This window comes from Helicoverpa armigera, chromosome 27 (assembly GCF_030705265.1).
Source record: "Helicoverpa armigera isolate CAAS_96S chromosome 27, ASM3070526v1, whole genome shotgun sequence".
Lineage (NCBI taxonomy): Eukaryota > Metazoa > Arthropoda > Insecta > Lepidoptera > Noctuidae > Helicoverpa > Helicoverpa armigera.
In genome coordinates this window covers 646,722-662,256 of record NC_087146.1, presented here as the reverse complement: position 1 = coordinate 662,256, position 15,535 = coordinate 646,722, and positions in this window count along the sequence as shown.

The window sequence follows — 15,535 nt, the reverse complement described above, 5'->3', positions numbered from 1 at the left end:
ATCATGAAGCAAAAAAACTGCAGTCATTGCCTCAGGAAGGCGTTGCCAGGATACAAACAAAGTCACCAACCGAACCAAGGCCGTGAGATCAACGCACCTTATGCCAATACCCTGTAGCATGGAGAACAAAATGACTAGCGGAGGTGCCATAACGGAAAATCTCCTTTAAAAGTAGCCCGCCAGAATACGGGTGTGGGGGGGGACGAGGAACGTTACAGTCTCCGCCCTTATACGCCTTCTGTGGGACCCGCCTATTTTTCTTAATACCAAAAAATAGTTGATAGATATCCCAAAGAATCCGAACGCCTAGTTAGTTCACTCGTAACTGATCTTTTTAGTCACGTTTTTGACCTAGAAGGTGCCTGACCTGCCTACCTAATGGCACCTCCGCTCTTTCGTTACTCCGTGCCTTCGAATGCGCTTACGCATCGGCCGGCTAATAATAGGCTCGTGTGGCTGGTCCTATGACTTTCAGGAGCCAGGTGGTCAGGAACTTGGGGATTTGACATCTGGAGTTATCAAAGTTCAACCTATGGTTCAACTGGGTATGGGTATGGTTGGTAAACAAAAAAAGACTGGAGTTTGTAGGTCCTGAATTATTGTTTCGGAGGACAGTTTATATTGGGATTTGTTTATATGTAGATATCACTGATGTTACTAAAATATGATGCTGAGATCCTCAAACGGAATCTACAGTTATAGTATATAGCTTGTTCGGATGCGCTAATCTTAGCACCTTTTTTTTTAACGACGTCAAAAATCATCAAATGACCCCTCCCGCTGTGGTTTAGCAGCGGTGAGGGAGTGTCAGACTTTTACTGACTAAAAACCGTCGTGTTCCGTCATGGGCCTTTTATGTACCAGGGCCGCGGTAACTCTTTCGAACAACCCGCAGCTAATCTTAGCACCTACTGATCCAATTTGAAACATTCTTTCAGAGTTAAGTAGCCCATTTATTGAGGAAGACAACAGGCATACTTTTCAACCTTATTCACCAAGTAGGTCCTAAATAACACGGGTAAATAGACCAGTATACAAATCCTGGGTAGAGATGATGTAACCCACCCCTTGCCACCGTAACCTACCCCCATATAAATAGAATAGCACTTTATTTACGTAAACACAGAACGAACACATAACTCGATTATGTAAAACAGATTATGTAATACGTCATCATTACGTTTTTGTAATAAGATTTGTGTAAACTCAGCTGTCATTTGAACATCTGTGGCAGTCGTTACGAGTAGTCAAAAGAAAGGAAGTCTGACAAACAGTCTAACCAAGGGGTAACGGATGGCCAGAGTAACTGGGTTGAGGAGGTCAGATAGACAGTCGCTCCATGTGGCACATTGGTACTCAGCTGCATCCGGTTAGACTGGAAGCCGACCCCAACATAGTTGGGAAAAGACTCGGCAGATGATAGGAGATACGTATGAATGCGATTGTTTGTCACTCATACATTTACCCATATCTATGCTCTTCTTTTCATCCGTTTAATAGAAGTAGTTCTTTCGGTACACGGACAAAAATGCATACAACAGTTAGTAGCAGAAATAACTAAACTTAAATCGCATTCAAAATAACTTTTCTTTAAAGACAGCTCTCGAAGCCAGTGCGTCTGCGCTTCTCATTGTTCAACCAATGAAACAATAACGACATCAGTGTGTGTCCACACACACATTCATAAAATATCTCGTGTGTTTACAAACAGACAGCAATCGGACCCCGACAGATTGTCTGACGTAATACTATGTAGTATTTGTTTATGTTTTTGTGTTTAAGAAACAAAAGATAGGAAGCTAAAGAGTCCATTTGCCACATCATTCATCATCATCATCATCATTGCCCTTTTATCGTCCCACTGCTGGGCACAGGCCTCCTCTCACAAAGAGAAGGATTGAGCGTTAATCACCACGCGCACGAGATGCGGGTGATTTCAGACTTTATAGTCCATATTTCCTCGAGATGTTTTCCTTTCAACTTTCATCAGTCATTGGTATCTAAGATATATTAAAAAAAGTACATACACTCAGAAAAAGTTGCATTGATATACTACATATGTTGGAGTCGGCTTCCAGTCTAACTGAATGCAGCTGAGTACCAGTGTTTTACATGGAGCGACTGCCTATCTGACCTCCTCAACCCAGTTACCCGGGCAACCCAATAGGTAAGACTGGTTGTCAGACACGTCTGCCAAAGACTACAGGAAAATATAGCCGTAGGATATAATTTTGAGCCTTTATTTCAAACCAGTTCAATGGAACCACAAAAAACCATAGCAACACGTTTATTCCTAGAAGGTTTGTTGTAGCAAAAACACAAACAATACACGACCACTGAACTTTGATACTTTATTATATGAATCGTATTATAATATTTTAATATAATATTTATTATTTTCTGCGGTTAGTGGTAAATACAGTTCTCGTAATAAAACATAAAGCAGCCCGGAGTCTAAAAGTTGGTGATTGATACACCCGTGCATTGGAGAGCACGTAAATGTCGGTCCTGCGCCTGATCTCTCTCCGGTGGTGTCGGATTGCCGTCCCATCGCGCTATGAGAGTGAAGGAATAGTGAGTGCACTTGTGTGTGCGCAAATGCTTGTGCACTAGAGTATGTCCTGCGTAGCTGGCTGATCTCCTTAAAGAGAATATTGGTTTTCCTACAAGCCTTCTCTAGTATTCAGGAGTTTTTTTTTTTTCAATCTATTTTCACGAACAAGTATCAAGTTATAGTAGTCGTACTGCACCATAGGACATTAGCGCGGGCATTACATAAAAAATGGCTGCTTACGTCATGTAGTTTTGTCGCTCAACAGTTCATAATATTATTGATTTGTCTTTCTCGTTGTGAAAAACACACGTTTTTCAGATGCCAACAAAAATAATTTTCAGCTTTATCCTGCAGTTTTACTTGCCACCCGAGGGTTTTCAAGTAGCAGGAAAGCATAGCTACCCAGCTGTATTACATATTCTAAACCAAATAATAAGTAGGTACGGCAATCCGACACGACCGGAGAGAGATCAGGCGCAGGACCGACATTAACGTGCTCTCCGATGCACGGGTGTATCAATCACCAACTTCCAGACTTTGGACTGCTTTACCAAAACCCACATAGCGAATTTTTTCCGACCCGGAGATTGAACTTGAGACCCAGCGGGTTTCCTTAGAACCTCACAAAGGACTCCAGAAGAAACATGGTGGGTTTTAGTCAGTAAGAGTCTACGTTCAATGAGGCAGTCGACTAACGACCAATGAATGGAGAAAGGTAGAAGATGAGTGATGACGGTATAAGACAGCATCATCATCATCCCATTTCTATCCTATCCATTTTCAGCCCAGTTTATTTATAAAACAAGACAATAGATATGAAATGAGCCACGTTTGAATCGCAAAAACTACCAGGAGCACATGACTGCATAGGAATAAATGTAAAACGCATTTGTTACTAACTTAGTAGAGACACGTGTATCGATTTTATCAATAGGCAATATAATTACGTATAGTTACCGCAAAGTTCTGATTTCCTAGTATTCTTGTGTTGAAACTATAAACCCACATGACATTGTTAACCGACTTCCCTAAAAGAAGGTTCTGAATTTGGATATTTTATAATTTTCTTGATTGCTACCTTGGACAAATAGCAATTGCATTGCAGTCTAGGATTCATCATCATCATCTCCCGAGCCTTTTCCCAGCTATGTCGGGGTCGGCTTCCAGTTTAATCGGATGCAGCTGAGTACCAGTGCTTTACAAGGAGCGACTGCCTATCTGACCTCCTCAACCCAGTTACCCGGCCAACCCAATACCATTTGGTAAGACTGGTTGTCAGACTTACTGGCTCCTGACTACCCGTAACGAATACCAAAGATGTTCAATGACAGCGGGGCAACCTAGCAATAGATGTGACCTTAATTCTGAGAGAATGCGAAAAAAATTGGGACTATATCAAAAATAAACCTTAAAAATACATTTCCGAAAGCTTAATTATTGAAATAAAAACATCAACATATACAAAAGAGGTTGCCAAAGTGAAATTCGCGGAACAGAGTTGAAAAAACTGCGCTCAGGTCACAGACCCGAGTAGGGTTGTGACACATATGCAGTTTCAATTACGGTAGGGACGCGCCGCGGTCGATAAAGTGCGCTCGTGAATTATCGATGAAAGTTGTTCATACCGGTTTTTTTATTTTTTTTGTCTTCAACGTATGTTGTATGTAAAAGGTTTTTCTTTGGATTTAAATTATAAGGGATTGATTTGAAACAAAAATTGGCGTTGAATAAAAGCACAGTATTTAGCTTTTCAATACTTTACTTATACAGGATTGCGTATTCAATCTAATACAGCTAGTCTACAGCTGTGAACTAATGATTAATAGTTTTTATTCACTGGAAAATAACGTAATCACCACCGTTCAATTATTGTTTTTATAAAAATCCAGTTTCTATGAACACTGAGCGCATTTAAAGCTGTTTTTTATACATGAGATCTCTATCGGGTACCGTAATATTACATCATCATAATAAATAGTGTGTGGAGCCACAACAATAGTGTTTTTTAAGAAATAAACGAGTGGGGTATTCCATGGTTAATACTGGACTTTTATTAATTCAGTATAGACAGGAAACTTTAAAAAATACTAGGTTCAGCCCGCGGTTTCACCCACGAATGGTGACTAAATCCTAAGTCCTAAGTTACTTCCCTTCTTATTTTCAGCTTAAACGGTTCAGCCATTTTTCAGTTAAAAGCTGTGTAAATAACTTTATAATGGAGTTGCAATAAGACGAAGAAAAAAAAGGTATCATATTTGAAAATGAGGAAAAAATTATTCATGTAGACGTCTTATCTCCGAAATCTATTTAGGTTTTATTTTCAAAATGCAGACAACATTTAGTTTATTAAACAAACCCAGTTTCTTTACATTAGAAAGCGGAAAAACACTGGATATATTAATTTATTCTGCGCATGCGTGCTAGACTATGTTTCCTTAATTCAACACGTTATGTAATACATAATAGAACGGTATGTTTACTGTGTAAGATGACGTAGATTAAAACATAATAATTGTATACATACAGTTCAAATAATGTGGTGTCGTTCATGTTTTATATTATGTAAATGCAATTTAAAAACCTTCCTACATTAAAAGATTAAAGAATTTGCATGCAATATTTTTATCTCCTCGTGTAAACGGATAAAATATAAATAGACTACACTCAAAAATAACGTAGCTTCCTTTAGTCTAAGAATTTTTAAAATTGGTTCTGTAAGTTCAGAGATTACTTTGATCCATACAACGTCACGAGCTCACAAACTTTGTTTCGTTATGATACCTATTATTATAGTAATATTGATAAAACATATTATTAGATTTACATGGGAAATGAGAGGATTGATGAACAGTTTTCATCTTCATGAATTATTTCAAATCTATCTACAAGGATTTTCTAAATATTTTCTAAATATATCTATCTAAACCCACTTACTGGCCCACATTTGTTGACTCCAAAACGAATACAAAAAGAAACAAATGGGATTTCCCTAAAAAAATCCCATACAATGCAAATATATATTCTTTTGGGTATACCCTACTGTTATGGGATTTTATTTTAACCCATGGAATAAAAAAAATAAGCGAAGCCTAATCTACCGTTGTTGTCATGGTCCATTTATTTTTAAAACCTTGTCATTTGTATGATAATCTTGCTAAGTACAGGATTATGCAGTTCTTTAAGCTTACTGGAAACAGTAAAATTCTTCTTACTGTGTTTATCTACTAGAAATGAAGTTTTTGCATTCCATATTTTAGCAAAATTTATATGCGAAGATCCCAAATAAAAAAAATGGGATAACGACAGGAGGATTGTGATTTTATAATTATTTCAGTGTCTTAAAAGTCAGTCTTTATCGTCCAAAAGCTAATCCGAAGAAAACAAACTAGAGATTATACAACTCCCTTATTTTAAAACCTTGCATGAAAAAAGAATAACAGTTACATAGTACATAATACTGCATTCAAAAACGTCAAAAATTCACAATCCATTCAAAATGCCGGGTCACTATGACACATCAAACCCAAACTCCCGGAAAGATGAGTCATGGAGCGATAGCAGAAATTATCGCGAAAGCTAAATAAAAAGACCCGAATGACTGTTTTGTCTGAAGATTCCTCAAACACTTGAATACTCGTAGCATCCGGGGATATTAGTCAGCTTTAAATATCTGACTTCTGACTACCAGTAACGGTCGGATTGCCGTCCCATCGGGCTTTGAGAGTGAAGGAATAGTGAGTGCACCTGTGTCTGCGCAAATGCTCGTGCACGACTATGTCCTGCGCAGCTGGCTGATCTCCTTATGTGAGAACAGACGCCATGAATTTTATTCCAGCTTTGACTTGTGAAAGGTTTTGGGGGTGCTGTACTTTTGCAATTTTGACGTGAAAAAGTGCTGATCTAAATAGCCTTCTTTCAGTAACGTTTTTGACTTGGGCCTCGACTGGTTTATCTACCTACATGACTGTTCTTCAGCCTCCATTCAACAGACAAACAAGCCGTTATTTTCAAACCGAATACCAAGGTATTTGACCCAAAGTATCCTGTCGGGTTCGTATAACAAAACACCGGTACTCTTAAGGCATGCGATATGCCTCGTGCCTTATATGTACCACAACGTGACAGCACTAAGAATGCAAGGACTGTACCAAGGTCATGGAAAACAAAATAACTAGCGGAGGTGCTATAACGGAAAATGTCCCAAGAAAGTAGCACGCCAAAATAAGTGTTCGTGGCACGAGGAACGATACTGTCTCCGCCCTTATATGCCTTTTGGACCCGACCATTTTGTGTAACACCAAATATCGTTGACAGATGTCTCAAAGAACTTGAACTTCTCGTTAGTTCACTCTTAACTGATCGTTTTGGTCATGCCCACCGTACGTATTTGAGCTAGAAGAAGGCGTCTGACCTGCATTATGGTATCTCCGCTCATCTTTCTTACTCAGTTTTCAAGGTGGTATGAAGGACGTTATTATGAAGGAAATAGTTATTACTGACAGTTAAAGACTCTGACCTTTGCAAGACCTCGACATTTGAAAAGGTAGGCTGGTATGGAGTTTGTAAAATGTTGCAAGATTTGCATTTCTTTTGCAAGGTCCTTTACGTACCTGCCGGGGCTGCGGGTTGTTCGAAAGAGTTACCGCGGCCCTGGTATATAAAAGGCCTACGACGGAACATGACGGTTTTTAGTCAGTAAGAGTCTGACACTCCCTCACCGCTGCTAACCCACAGCGGGAGGGGTCATTTGATGATTTTTGACGTCGTTAAAAAAAAGGTCCTTTACGTAAACCTTACTCCTACCTTATTTATCTGGATATTTTTTATAATACAACAAGACTAACTCGATACTTGATGAAAGGTAAAAGTGAAAAAAAACTTGTTTTGACGTTCCAAAAACTTGTTAATAGTCAATAAAACATATTTTTTAAGGTCAATCAAATGCTAATTACATTAACGGCTAGACAGTTCTTGTGTAACTCAAAAGACCATTTTGGTACCATTGCCCTTACTAATATGATAGATGAAAAATGGGAAAGTTACTCTCCAAGTCATGAGAACATAATATGGTCTCCCATACGTACAGCTTTACATGCAGCGACTGCCTATCTGACCTCCTCAACCCAGTTACACAAACAACCCAATACTCCTAGGTAAGACTGGTTGTCTTTACTGGCTTCTGACTACCCGTAACGACTGCCAAAGATGTTCAAGTGACAGCCGGGACCTACAGTTTATCGTGCTTTCCGAAACGGAAGAACTCGTCACGACAAGAGATCACCCATCCACGGACCGACTGTACCAAGCGTTGCTTAACCTTACGATCGGAACTTCAGCTGTTAGTTACCCACGAGGTTGAATCTAGAAAACAGCTAGGTACAATAATTATAATTAAACAAGACGTAATTGACACACAAGATTACAGTTCACACAAAGATCCTTTGTGCACACGCCTACAACTGCGCCGTTTAATATATTATCATTAATTTGCATTTTGTTTCCATACTCTTATAGTATTGTAGTAACATCTGTTAGTTAGCTTACATTGTTATTTTTCCACTGGCTGTTGCCTGCGGTTTCACTCACGGCTCGGAAGAACCAACCTTCCACAACTGGGTTTAAAGTAGCCTATGTATAGTCTGGCGGTTACACACTTTCCTTTATGGGAAATCATCAAATGACGGCTCTCGCTGTGGGTGCAGCGTGAGGGAGTGACAGACTCTTACTGACTAAAACCCACCATGCTCCTTCTTAAGCCCTTTATGTACCAGCGCCGCGGTAACTCGCGCGAACAATCCCGCAGCCCCGGCAGTAGATCATGACGTTATTCTTTCAGATTGAGAATTGATGAAACTACAACCGATCAATATACTGAAGACAAAACATACAAATACAAGTAATTAGTCCGCATCTAGATAACTTTGTAATAGCTATTAATAACCCTTAATCAATCAGAGGCACAGTCCATGAGATAGTAACGTACAATATTACAATATGTTTGAGATACTAATGACTTATTTATTGAAAGACGCAGTAAACTAGGGTTCGTGCAGATGAGCGATTTCTATAACCTATCCCTTGATTTTGAAATTAGCTCGTTATATAAATTATGTCAAGCAATCTCTAATATCTAAAACAACTTAATGATAGGTTATAGAAGTCTTTACTAATATTATAAAGCTAAAAAAATTGATTGTTTGTCTGCTTGCTTGAACGTGCTATTTTCAGGAACTACTGGTCCGATTTGAAAAATTATTTCAAAGTTAGATAGCCCATTTATTGAGGAAGGCTATGGACTACTTTTTATACGGATTCCTGTCGAAACTTTGCTTGGGATGCCGGTGAAACTGCTGACAGAAGCTAGTGAACATGCATATACAGGAACGCTCGATCCAACGCATGTACCTGCATTTCGCTACGTGTACATACAAAACGTCTATTCTGAACAAACCCTTATATATTTATACTGATATCTAATAGCACACGTTGGGTTATTGTCATACAGGAGTCAAGGCAAAGAAAGTGCGTTTACACCTCTTCAATTGTCGAAGATAGTACCTCTATATCTGTCATTGTTCTCAGTTCAATAGGTATTGTTAATATACTAGCTAGTTTATAGATGGGATCACTATTGGTACAGATTTTTGGTATACAGTAAGTACGTTATAGTCGGACAGTCCTAAAATTGTTTGACATTCACTATCTAAAAGTAACTGAAAAACTAGCCAAGTGCAAGTCGGACTCGCGCACGAAGGGTTCCGTACAAAAATGAGCAAAAAAATCACATTTGTTGTATCGGAGCCCCCCAAAATATTTATTTTATTCTAGTTTTCAGTATTTGTTGTTATAGCGGTAACAGAAATACATCATCTGTGAAAATTTCAACTCTCTAACTATCAGGGTTTATGAGATACAGCCTGGTGACAGATGGACAGACGGACGGACGGACAGACGGACGGACGGACAGAGGAGCGAAAACAATAGGGGGGTTTTCCCTTTGGGTACGGAACCCTAAAAAATGACTCAACAAGCTCCCCAGCAACACTTTCCTATAACAAGTAACTATTAAGTAATCTGTGCCTTTGATATGTACATTTGAAGACTAGGTATTTTCCATAGTTTCCCTCGCACCCTAAGAGGAAGTAGGTAGTCCCTCGCACCTGGATAAAAAGTAGCCTATGTCCTTTCTCAGGGCTGTAGACTGTCATGCACCTTTTCATTTAAATAAGCTAAGCAGTTTTGCCGTGAAAGCGACACCGACCAAGTTTTTAGTAAGGATTATCATCATACATTCACAACTTTCAAAGATATGCCCCACAATTCATTATGAACTCCTGTGCAGCCACAAGTTCTTATCAAAGCCAGGGTCAAAAGTTCTTTCATGCAAAAATAGCCAATTCTAAAAGTATTGATTACACAATATTGCATATAGCGTGGCATTTCCTTGGCTGACCTCAAGCCACGCGTAGGCCGATAAGATATACTTTCAACTTGCATGATAAATGTAGACTAGACGACCCGGATTAAGATTTGTGGATGAGTAATCTGATATCATCATCTGGCTAGCCTTTTCCTAACTATATTGGGGTCGGCTTCCAGTCTAACCAGATGCAGCTGAGTACTAGGTTCTAAATCCTTTGAAAAATGTTGCTTTCTAATCATCATCTGCCGAGCCTTTTTCTCAACTATGTTGGGGTCGGCTTCCAGTCTAAACCGCATGCAGCTGAGTACCAGTGTTTTACAAGGAACGACTGCCTATGTGTCATGTTCAAACCATCAAGGGTATCAGCTTGCCCAGATAGTTATGTGGGCAACCCTTGGCAAGACTGGTTATCAGTCTCTCTGGCTACCTGTAGTCATTGCGAGAGATGTTCAAATGACAGCAGGGACAAGCAACAAACTCCGTAAGACAATTGAAAGCTAGGGACGGCCAAATTATGTCTTTTGTAGCTACAGTAAAAAGTTCTGAATGATTCATCCTTTTCGGATGATTATAAAAACAAAAACTACATGGCTCAGTCTGCTATGAAAATGTACAACAGTACTTTAAAAATATGACATCATCAAGCCCTTTAGACCTTCCTATGTATGTGTGTAAACGTATCTATGACGTAATCACAAAATATTTCTTGTCAAAACGACTTCTCCCACCTTGAAATACTTAAGAGTAATAAGCTAATCATCACTTAAAACATAATTAAGGAAATTGCTAATTAATTAGATAAGGATGTTTGTGTCTGAACGAGTTTATCGATAAATAGTAATTGGGTTGATATTGTTGGCACACTTCGGAGTTTTCGTAGATAACGCTAAGTTTAGGCCCAATGTCTTAGGTACGTCATTTTGACGGTTATATACGACTTATAAAAGCCAGGACACAGTTTTCTTGTTTCTATGCAAGATTTAAGCAATTATTATTTGATTAAAACCAGTGTTCATAGTTTGTATGTGCTTTCTAAGTATATCTTGGACGCTAATGACCGTGTTTCGAACGGCACGATAAGCTGTAGGTCCCGGCTGTCATTTAAAAATCTTTGGCTGTCGTTACGAGTCAGAAGCCAGTAAGTCTGATAACCAGTCTTACCTAGGGTTATTGGCCGGGTAACTGGGTTGAGGATATCAGATAGGCAGTCGCTCCTTGTGGCACACTGGTAGATACTCAGCTGTGTCCGGTTAGACTGGAAGCCGACCCCAACATAGTTGAGAAAAGGCTAGGCCGATGATGAACAAGAGTAGACATGTAGAGGTAGAATATTTGTTTTATGACATTAATATTGATGCTATAAAAAGTGTCTAGACATGAGCTAAACTGATAGTTAACATAATTAAGTATTCTGAGTTTAGATACAATATTTATGTCGCAATTAAATCAAAGCTAATATTAAACCTGTTAGTAGGTTTCAAAGTTATTTTCTAAGCCATTTAAACAAAACAAAAAATGGTTGGTTAATGAATCAAATGGTGTAGAAACAAAGGATATTAGATGACTCACAGTTTTCTGACGTAACATGCGTCTTTGTTGGATGATATTATGATTAATTTAACCAATGAAGAAGGGCAAATAAATAATAAAAACACTGTACGTTTAATCTTTGGCAGTCGTTACGGGTAGTCAGAAGCCAGTAAGTCTGACAACCAATCTTACCTAGGGATTTATTGGATAGCTGGGTTGAGGAGGTCAGCTAGGCAGTCGCTCCTTGTAAAACACTGCATCTTGTAAAATCTTGTTAGACTGGAAGCCGACCCCAGCTTAGTTGAGAAAAGGATAATGATTTTTGTAGCTATACAAAATGGTAGTTTGTGCATCCTATGATAAGAATTATTGAAGTAAAAAAGGCAGACAGACTCAATATTTTAACCTATATTTGGACCTTGACAGACGGTAATCGAGCTATAAATTAACAGTAGCATGTTAAAAGTCAACTAAAAATGCAAATTCGAGCCAAATAATTACGACAGTTACACTTCCTTGAGTCAGTCACGATTTTGAACGAAATCCTACAAACACAAACTACCTAATCCAATAAAAACGTAATAATATTGTCTTTGAATGCAAAAGAAGTCTTAAATACTCAAAACAGCTGTTTATTTAGGAATGGCCGCTGTTTGAGGATTAAGTATGTCATTTCCATATACTTTAGCAAACTATGCCAAGGTGAGGCTTGCAAAGGCTTTAAAGTATTCCAAAACGATTTTTAATGCTCGTATCTCCCGAGCCTAAGGAGTGACTTCCTATCTAACCTCCTCAACCCAGTTTCCTGGGCAACCCAATACCCCTTGGTAACTGGTTGTCAGACTTACTGGCTTCTGACTACCTGTAACGACTGCCAAGGATGTTAAATGTCAGTCAGGTCCTACAGTTTAATGTGCCATCCGAAACACAGTCATTGGTGTCCAAGATAAACTTTGTAAGTACATACTACATTGGTACTTGCTTGACTTGGAATCGAATCCACACTCATACGTGAGAGGTTGGTGCTTTACCCACTACGCCACCACGACTTATGCTCGTATCTGCATCAAAAATCATATTTAGTTCCCAAATCTACCGCTTCGAAACAATGGCGGTAGTGTATTTGATTTTAAATAAGGTTTGTAAACCAATTTGCTTACAATGAACATGTTTTTATGCATTATTTCGCTCCTTTTGTATAGACACAATACCTATTGATAACTGCTTTGAATAATTTACTAATATTTCTCCTATAAACGGTAAACACCGACAATTCTTCAGAGGATAAGTTTAATCGATATTTTTACCGTTACATTTCCGGTAAAGTGTGATGATTCACTTCACTATTGCGGTTCGTGAAACTAGGTTAGGCAGTAAAAGTGAATCGAGTCTCCATTTTTCTCGTAAAATCTATGGATCAATAAAGTTGTCGTTTTTTCTAATTAACACATAAGAAGTCACTAATTGAGGCGTGGTCGTGAACTTTTACAAAAAAAACTTGGCAGCATATGAGCGTACTATCAAGTAAAGGTGAGTTGAGGAGGTCAGATAGGCAGTCGCTCCTTGTAAAACACTGGTACTCAGCTGCCCCCGGTTAGACTGGAAGCTGAGCCCAACATAGTTGAGCAAAGGCTAAAAATTGGTAAGCCTAGTAACAGAATATTACCTATTACACATTACGGACATCTACAATTCATAAAACGATGGACATTGCTTTCAGTGACTTAACTTCTTCTTACAAAACCGAACCTGTGAAAATATTTAAAGCCATTTTCGAGAATGAAAATAACCAGACAGATTAACATCTATTGTTTACACAAAGAACATTCTAGTATCCTGTTGAATTATGTGTTTAACAAAGAGGGTTGCTACAAAAAACCTTCACGAATGGGGATGGGACCAAAATTACGAATTCACCTTGGACAACCTTACTAGACAAAAACTGAAAAAAAAAAAACCTAGAGGAGCCTGTATTTCTGTGGTGTTAAGGCAAAAGGGGATGAGTCAGAAATTGTGAAAAATGAGTTAATTACACAGTTGGGTAGAAAATTTTACGAACTATCATGGTAAAAAGGAGATAAGTGAATATAATGTATTTTATTTCGTGAATCTCCAATAAAAAATACGAGTCTAGTCATAAATAGCAAAACCTAAAAAGTAAAAAGGAGTTTTGTCTAGTTATCTTCTTATTGCATACGTGATCCTTTACTTATAAAATTAGGTATAATGAGATAAGTCGACTTGTGCCTAAATTCATATTCGTCGTTCCGCGTTAGTTGCATTTCGCGCGCGAAGTTGACGTCTTTTTACTAGTGCAACGGTGCAAAAAATCCTAAAATTATGGTTTACGTGGGTAATTTGAGTGTTGAAACCTACAGAAATGAATAGAATTAACAAGTTCGATTTAACGTAAGTATGATGGATTTAAAACCTTTAAATTATGAGCTGATTCGGATCTGGAGGACTACCAGTATGGTTTCCGTAAAGGGCGTTCAACAGTTGACGCTATACTGCTTCCTCCACGCATGCGCGTGAGGGTCCTGGCGGTCCTGGCGGAGGAAGCAGTCGACCGGGGCGAGGTGGTTTTGGCGGTGTCGCATGACATTGCTAACGCGTTCATCACCCTGCCCTGGAATATCATAAAGGAGGCGCTCCGTTATCATGGAGTGCCAGGGTACCTCCGTCGCATAATCGGGGCCTATTTATCCGAAAGAGCTGTCGTGTACCCGGGTCGAGAAGGATGGGGTCGTCAGAACATCTCTTCCTCAGGGGTCGGTTCTCGGCCCTCTCCTATGGAACATTGGCTACGATTGGGTCTTGCGCGGTGCGCTTCTCCACGGCGTCAGCGTGATATGCTACGCTGACGACACGCTAGTCACAGCACATGGGTAGACGTACCGGCAGGCGGCCATTCGGGCCACAGCCAGTGTCGCGCAGGTCGTGGGTAGGTCTTGGCCTCGAAGTGGCCTTGCACAAATCCGAGGCCCTTTGCTTCCATGGGCCAAGGAAGAAGCCACCTCCGGGGTCCAGTATCGTGGTGGGAGGGATTACCATCGCTGTGGAGCCGACAATGAAATACCTGGGACTCGTTCTCGAAAGTCGTTGGGACTTCGGGCCACACTTCCAGCGGCTCGCTCCTCGGTTGTTGGTCGCAGCTTCAGCGCTCTCACGCTTGTTGCCCAACCTCAGGTGACCCAATACCTCCTGCTGGAGGCTCTATATGGGGATTGTGCGGGCGATGGCGCTTTACGCCGAACACCCTGACGGCACGCAACCTTGCAGTGCTGCGAAGACCACAGCGAGCGATGGCCATCAGGGTTATAAGAGGATACCGCACGATCTCCTTCGAAGCTGCATGCCTCCTAGCCGGATCGCGAGACTTCGAGACCGACAGCCCTCGCGTCACTCTATACATGGCGCGAGGAAGCGGTGGGGCGGGCCGAGCGCCTCGTGCCTCAGCAAGTTGAGGTGCGCAGGGCAGAGCTCCGCCAAGACCCTCATTGCGGAATGGGAGCAGCGACTTGCGCGACCCACGGCAGGGCACGCCGCTCTCGCGGCGGTAAGGCCCATACTGAAGGAGTGGCTGGAGGGACGCCACGGCGCCCTCAGCTTACGGCTGACACAGGTCCTTACCGGACATGGGTGTTTCGGAAAGTTCCTGTGTCGCATCGGTCGGGAGCCTACGCCCGAATGCCACCACTGTGGCATCTGGGGCAACGCAGCGCCGTGACCTAGCGGCAGCAGTAGACGCTGCGGGCTGTCGTGTCCTGCATGGTCGGCAGCGAAGATGGATGGAACGCCGTCGCCTCCTTTTGTGAGGATGTGATGGAAAGGAGGCGGCGGAAAGGGAGAGAGAAGCTGCTTCCTCTCTCCCCGCCCGCAGCAGACGTGGAGGACGTCGCAGGCTGACTGATCTCCGGCCACCATAGGGCGCGGCCTGCGGTCGACAGACTAGGGGCGTCTTCGTCCGATCAGAAGCAGGCCTCGAAACGGTGGCGTTGTGTTGCGAGCGCCTCTTTTAGTGGAGC